Raw genomic sequence first — 7,431 nt, 5'->3', positions numbered from 1 at the left:
ATCTACTATAGTATAGCATACAACAGATTTTGAGGTTTGACTTGTGTATAGTCCACCAAAATCAAAATTATTTCCAACTGCTGTGCTGGTGGCTTGCTAGGTCCATCAGGTAAGACTTGAAATTTCACAATCAGCATTTAAACTAAGCAATCGCTGCATGTTTTGATAAAAGGTATGTAATTCTCATTCAACACAGGAAATTATGAATAGCACAACACAGAGTTTTCTAGCATGGAATTAAGGTAGTGAGAAGCTGGGCTTTTTTTCTTATATCAAAAAAAGAGCTACAGAATATAATAACCCATTAAATGAAAAATAGTGCATGGCAGAAAACAACTGATCTGTAAATTTCCCAAAATACCACAGCCAGAACTCAAGGAATATAAACCAGGAGGAAAAACTTATAAATCTTTGTCCAAAGGCAAGCAAAATTCATGTTTTTCTTCATTAGTAACCAAATCTCAGTTATTTTTACTTCCAAGGACTACAGCACATTGAGCTACACTTCTAATGTTATAATTTGTAAATAAGAGGGAGCAGCACTGAACGGTAATTATGTTCTTGTCATAAAAATGTCACATTTGGAGTGTAAGCCTAGGTGCAAAACATTTCTGTGTGTGGCTTTAGCAAAAAGCACGCACCAAAGCCTCTCAGGAGCAGCCAAGTGCTGGGAGAGGTGCTCATGTGCAATGTGTAGTACCCGGCAAGAGATCTGGTCCATCCAGTCTGGGCTTGTTTAGCACTCAAACACACAGTCCATGTCATTTGTCGGCCACTAGGGTCACAAATTTAGCAACAAGCTAGCATGAAGTTTACAATACTGGGGTTTAGAGGACCAGACCCTGGAAATCTCATTGCACGGCACACATCCATGCTCTGGCCCACCTTGCCCACTGCGGTGCGGCAGAGCAGAGGACAGCTTCCAAAAGCCATCCATTAGAAACGGAGCTAAAAGTTGTAACACAGTTGTAGAGGTCTCAGCCAAGCCCTGTCCAGTTTGCCTTGCCCAATTTCACTTAGTGTCAGCTCGAATCCTGGACAGTCGTTCCTGCTGTGCTCTCCAGAGCTGGACGTGGTGGCTAACCAGTGTGTAACCCCCCTGTTTCATAGCAGTGGAGAGGTGGGTGCTTAGCCTACCACATAAGGTTTTCAGACCCACTTTTGGAGTTCAAAGAGGATCCAAGTAGTGGATCTGAAGTAGCCACAGCAAGTACGCAAAACTGGAGCAACCTTGTCGGCGGCGTTGGCGCTAGGGCTGCCCAGGAAGGACAAGGCAGCTAAGACTCAGTTACCTGCATCGCAGCTTCTTCGCTGGTCAGCAGCGCACTTTCCTGCGGCCTAATTTCTGAAGCCAGCACCGGCAGCAAGCTCCGTGTGTGTTACAGCGTATTACAGGAGCACTATGGGGCAGGAGAGAAGGCCACGGAGAGCGGCGTGGATCCGTGCCGCCCATCAGCCCTGTGTGCAGTTCCCACTCGCAGACCAGGACGACCCAGACCCTTCCACTACTTGCTCTTTAAACCCAAAGCTGTGGCAGGCATGGCCAGAGCGCTTCATCCATCTAGGCTCTCCTGCAACCCACCCACAGCTGCTTCGCTGAATCCCTGCAAACAGGTAGCAAGCATTTTGCTGAGCTGCTGCTGCCAAAGCAAAGATACAGGGAAGCAGCCGAGTAAGCCAGGCTGGCAGGTGGGACTGCACGAGAGAAAGTTTCTGCTAGGACAGAAACCATGGTCTTGTTGGGAGGAGAAAAGACGCAAGATGACGGTGAAACAGATGATGGAAAAAGGGGAATGAAAAAAAAATATGCAAGGAAAGAAAAAGAAGCCTATGAAATAGAAGCTACCCTTAGTGGAAAATTTAAAACTTCTCTAGTCAGAGAGATATGGCTCTGACCTAGGTGAAGTGAAAGAAAAACTTCCTTTAGCCAGTTTCTAGGAAAATCTACAAATAATATCTAAAATATTAGAAAATGCATCTGTAAGCTAACACAAAAATTGGAAGCAGTATTAGTAGGAGAAATTTAACCACATCACTGCAGTGAGTCATGTGGGTCAGAAACTGAAAAAGTAAACTCCAGCTGCTTCCAGACTTCTCAAGTTCAGGATATTCTGAGTTGATATCTCATTTACAACCAGTTTCAAAAGATACGCTTCCAGTTCTACCTAGTGTGAGTTTTAACAGCTATAATTGTTTCAGTGGTATCAAACAGGAGGAACTGGAGCTCTGTGCCCAGTCAGAAAGTTATGATATCATAGGAGTAACTGAAACATGGTGGCACAACTCGCATGACTGGAGAATCGCGATAGATGGCTATAGGCTGTTTTGTAGAAGAGGAGTCGTCACGCTCTATGTTAAGGAGAACCTTGAATGTATGGAAGTCAACTACGGCAACTGTGGAAGCCCTACCAAATTGCCTCTGGGTCAAGATCAGAGGGGTTGTCTCCGAGGGGGATCTTACAGTAGGCATCTGCTACTGACCTCCAATCCAAGACAGTAAGACCAACAAAGCAATATTTGGGTCACTTAAGCAAGCTTCAAGACAACAGAACCTGGTTCCTATGGGTGACTTCAACTACCCCGACATTCATTGAAAGAACAATACAGCGGCTCGCACGTCATCCATCAAGTTCCTGGAATATGTAGAGGACTGCTTCCTCATACACGTTAGATGTGCCAGCCAGGTATGAGGCACTGCTGGACTTGCTACTCACAAACCAAGAAAACCTGCTTTGTAATATTTTGGTTAGTGATAGCCTTGGCTGTGGTGATCACAGTATTGTGGAGTTTGGGATCCTGCTGAGCATGCTGAAGGTTAGTACCAAGGCAAAGATTTTAGATTTTAGAAGAGCGAACTTCATCTCGCTCAGAGGTCAGGTGGGAAGGATTCTGTGGAAAGCTTCCATGGAAGAAAAAGGAGCTAGCAAGTGCTGGGAGTTTTTCAAGAATGCTCTCCTGGAAGCTCAAAACCAGTTCATTCCCTTTAAAGGTAAGGGAATCAGACAGAGAAACAGTCCCCTTTGGCTTAAGTGTGAGCTTCTGAGTCTACTCAAAACTCAAAGAGAAGCGTATCAGAGATAGAAAAGCAGACGAATACCTGTTGCAAACTGCAAGAGCATTGCCAGAGAGCAGAGCAGTGCAGAGATGCAGTTAGAAAAGCAAAAGCTCAGCTCCAATTGAAATTGGCCGGAGATGTCAAAAACTACAAGAAAGGTTCTTCAGGTACATAAACAACAAGCAAAACCAGAAGGAAGATATCGGCCTGCTGTTAAACAGGAGAGGTGAATTAGTCACCAACAGTGCTGAAAAGGCAGAGGTTCTCAACACTTTCTTCACCTCTGTCTTTACCAGCACTGCTGGGCCCCAGGCCTTGGGAACAAAAATCCAGATTGATGCAAACACAGACCCACCATCAGTGAAGGAAGAGTTGGTATGTGAACTGTTACAGGAGCTTGACCCCTACCAATCAACAAGCCCTGACAATATCCACCTAAGGACATTAAGAGAGCTGGCTAACATTATTGCAAGACCAGTCTCCAGAATCTTTGACAAGTCATGGAGATTGGGGGATGTCCCACAAGACTGGAAGAAGGCTAATGCCACCCCCAACTACAAGAAGGGTTTAAAGGAGAATTCAGGAAAATATAAGCCCATCAGTCTTATTTCAGTCACTGGGACAGCTATGGAACAAATTCTCCTGCGGGCTAGCACAAGCCAAATGAAGTACGTCATTGGGAACAGCCAGCACAGATTCCCCAGGGGCAAATTGTGCTTGACAAACCTGGTCTCCTTCTACAACAAAGTAACCTGCTCGGCTGACATGGGGCAAGCCGTGGACATCGTCTACTTGGATTTCTCCAAGGTTTTCAGTAGTTTCCCACAGCTTCATCCTAGACAAACTGATGCATTATGGTCTAGACAAGTGGTCCATGCAGTGGACGTGGAACTGGCTTACAGGCTGCACCCAGAGGGTGATGGTAAATATCTCCTTTTCCAACTGGTAACAGTAGGGTCCCCCAGGGATTGATACTGGGCACAACGCTGTTTAATATCTTCAGAAGTGATCTGGATGATGGGATCAAGTGTACCCTGATGAAGTTTACCAATGATACCAAACTGAGCGGGGAAGTTGACACTTTGGAAGGGAGAGCCACCCTGCAGGAAGACCTGGATAGGCTGGAAGAAGGGGGCTAACGAGAACCATATGAAGTTCAACAAGGACAAGTGTAAGGTCTTGCACCCAGGAAAACATAATCCAGGAGTGCAGGACAGGCTGGGATCTACCCAGCTGGGGAGCAGCTCTGTGGAAAGGGGCCTGGGGGTCCTGGTGGACAAGCACCTCGATATAAGCGAACACTGTGCTGCTGTGGCAAAGCAAGCCAACAGGATACTGGGTTGCATCAACAAGGGCATCACCAGCAGAGATAAAGAAATCATTATCCCACTCTGCTCAGTGCTGTCCCCAACACTGGACACTTTTAAGATTCTTGTCTAGACCGTGCTTTTGCCAAGAAGGGTTAGACCAGATGATCCTTGAGTTCTCTTCCAACCTAGTATTCTATGATTCTATGATCAAAGCCACCTCCGTAGACAGCTGCAGGTTCCGGGTGGGTGCCTGACAGAGGGTAGCACCAAAGAGATGATTCAGTAGGCTTGGCACCAGCTTTTAGCAGTAACATAATTAAAAAAAGACTGGGGGTTACTCAATATCAAAACTACACTCTCTACAAATCCCCCCCCCCCTTTTTTTTTTGTTTTTATTAGGGCGCCATCTTCCACTTATAGCAAATTATGAATTACATGATCCCTTAAATCCCACACAGTCATTTTTGTCAATAACACATTTTTGTTGTCAGCTGCTTATGCTGAATCTAATATATTTGACACAGGCTGCAGTAAGGATCAGGCTGAAATTCACATTGAGTTTTGTGTAAGAAAGCCCCCCAAATAAGGTGTTAATTAGGTAGGAGCATTTCTAAATTCCTCAAAGACAATTCTGCTAAGTTGTAATCTCTGAGGAAATTTAAAATGGAACCAAATGGGTATTTTAAGTATTTTCAGAGGCAATGAGGTGTTTGCCATAATTCATACATTTTTCCAGTCACTCCAACATTTCCAGCTTTGTTATGCCTCACTGCCTGCAAAGTCAGTCAGGTTCCAACTCTCGAACACCATTTATTATTAAAGCTAAAGGTTTACACATAAAGCAGACATTTCCCCCCCTGTTCTGGACTCCCCTTAAGTGGTATGATCCAGTGTGCGTGTCTTTCCAACTCAGTTAAAATACATAACCAAAAATCACAGGCTTCTACAGAGCCAAAAAAAAAAAAGGTTTAAAGTGATTTATTTTTTTTTCCTTTTAATACCATGCTGTCTTTAGAATTATACTCCTTTTCCAGGGCCTGATCCAAAGCTCAGTGAATTCAATGGAAAGACTCATCAGCTTCAATAGCATGGGAGCAGGCTTATAACACACCATATGCCAAGTATGAAAGTATCCATCTGTCACTGATCCATATCTTGTTATTGTTATGTGCATTACATCAAGGGATTAGTTTTCTAAGAGACAAAGCTTGTAAAGGAGTTGCTGGAGGAATTTATAAACAAGGTTTTATAAACATGTAAGTACACCATAGCAGAGGCACACATCATCCAAGTCATCAGTGCTACCGTGACTGTCCAACAGCATTTTGTATTCACCTCCACAGTGGCAGAGAGAAAATGCACTATAACCTACAAGCTCAAGCCTCTGGTTTTTGGGTTGCCAAGAGATTATACCTGATGGTACCTTCACTGCAAGCGAGCACCAAGCAAAAGCCTACGTGACAGGGGACTCAGCAGCAGAACGGTGTGACAGCGGTCAGGGTCTCATCACTGGTAGCACTGATAGTCAGCATCAGTCTCACAGGGGCATCAACACTGCTCTATCATATTATTGAATTATCTGCCTTTATTTTGCCTGAAAAGCAGAGAACAACATTCTCCCTGATCACAGAAGAGAAGCATGATGGCACAAGTCATTTTTAAAAGCATGCTAACGAAAGTATAAAAGTCCTCCAGCAATTAAGGATCTTGCTTGTTTAGTTAATTACCCTTTTCAACATTTCCCTACATTTTGGCAAACACGCACAGCCCTCAAAACAAGAGAACAGAAGGCAGGCGCTAATCTGAAGATCCCTCACCATCTCCTTTCTCTCCAAGATGAATCAGTTGCATTTGAGAGCGTGATGAAAATTCATTTCACAAACCCATCCCTTTTGCTCACAAGTTGAGATAAGCAGAAGCAATGCTGCTCTGAAAGCAGCGGTCGTGATGAGTGGGCTCCTATATTTAGGCACTCACCTGATCCACAGTAAGCCCCAAGAAATTACCCTGTCAGCATCTTGCCCCACAAACCCACTGCCTCTCATCCTTCTCTCAAAACAGCCCCCACAGCCAGCTGGCCCCCAGCTTCTCCCCATAGCCTCCTCCCACAGGTGCTGAGAGCTGTTAACCAGCAGCCTGTATGCACACAGCCTCCATCCTTCTCCCCAGCACCCCCCAATAACCACCTCTGTCCTCCCTCCAACCCTTCAGTCCTCCCCCCATGCCTTCTACAAAGTCTCACACTGGCTCTTCCTCCATGCTCTTTTTCTGCACCTCACACTCCTGCATACTCCCTGTCGTTACCCCAGTGACTCACACCCCCACACATCCCCATTCCTTGTTTATGCCCTGGGTATAATCCTACCTAACCTTTGCTAAATTCCAGTTCCTGCTGCATGAACAACGCATGTGCAAAACCTAAAACTTTCCTAGCACAGGCAGCCATCGTACTCAGGAGGACAGTTAAGAAGTAGGTCTGATTAAAAACAGCCTTCGTAGTAACAGAGCTTGCCTAGGGATGGTGATCACAATAGTGCTTCAACTTTTCTTAGGCACCTCCAAATATTCTTTGAGCTTGGTTCTAGTTATTTGAAACAATGTTCAGTGTTTCACCCTTGGCAAAGCTTACCTGTTCATATATCATCCATTGAACCAGCTGGCATAAATTAGTATTTGGAGTCAGATCTTCTCCAAACCCAAATATATGTGTGTGACGATTAAATCTATTTCTTACTTTAGTCCGACAGTCTTCTCAAAGGCTATCCTAATTATCTAATACTTACAAGAGATTAGCATATCAAAAAAAGTGACTTCAAACTGATGAAGCTGAGCAAAAGCTTATTTTGCTCTACACCAACACCAATTTTGTTTGGTGTTTGGACAAAGAACAACAGTTTACATCTAGGCTATTACAGACAATTGGGGTGTTTAAGTCACTAGCATACAACCTTTCAACATGTACTATCTTAATACAGCCAAAAATATGGAAAAAGCCTTATTTGATGTATTTTTCATTTTATCAACTGTAGCAGCTAACCTGCCAAAAATACCCTGCAACTTTTTCAT

Source organism: Aquila chrysaetos, chromosome 7, assembly GCF_900496995.4.
Source record: "Aquila chrysaetos chrysaetos chromosome 7, bAquChr1.4, whole genome shotgun sequence".
Taxonomy (NCBI): Eukaryota; Metazoa; Chordata; class Aves; order Accipitriformes; family Accipitridae; genus Aquila; species Aquila chrysaetos.
This window is presented reverse-complemented; position numbering follows the sequence as displayed.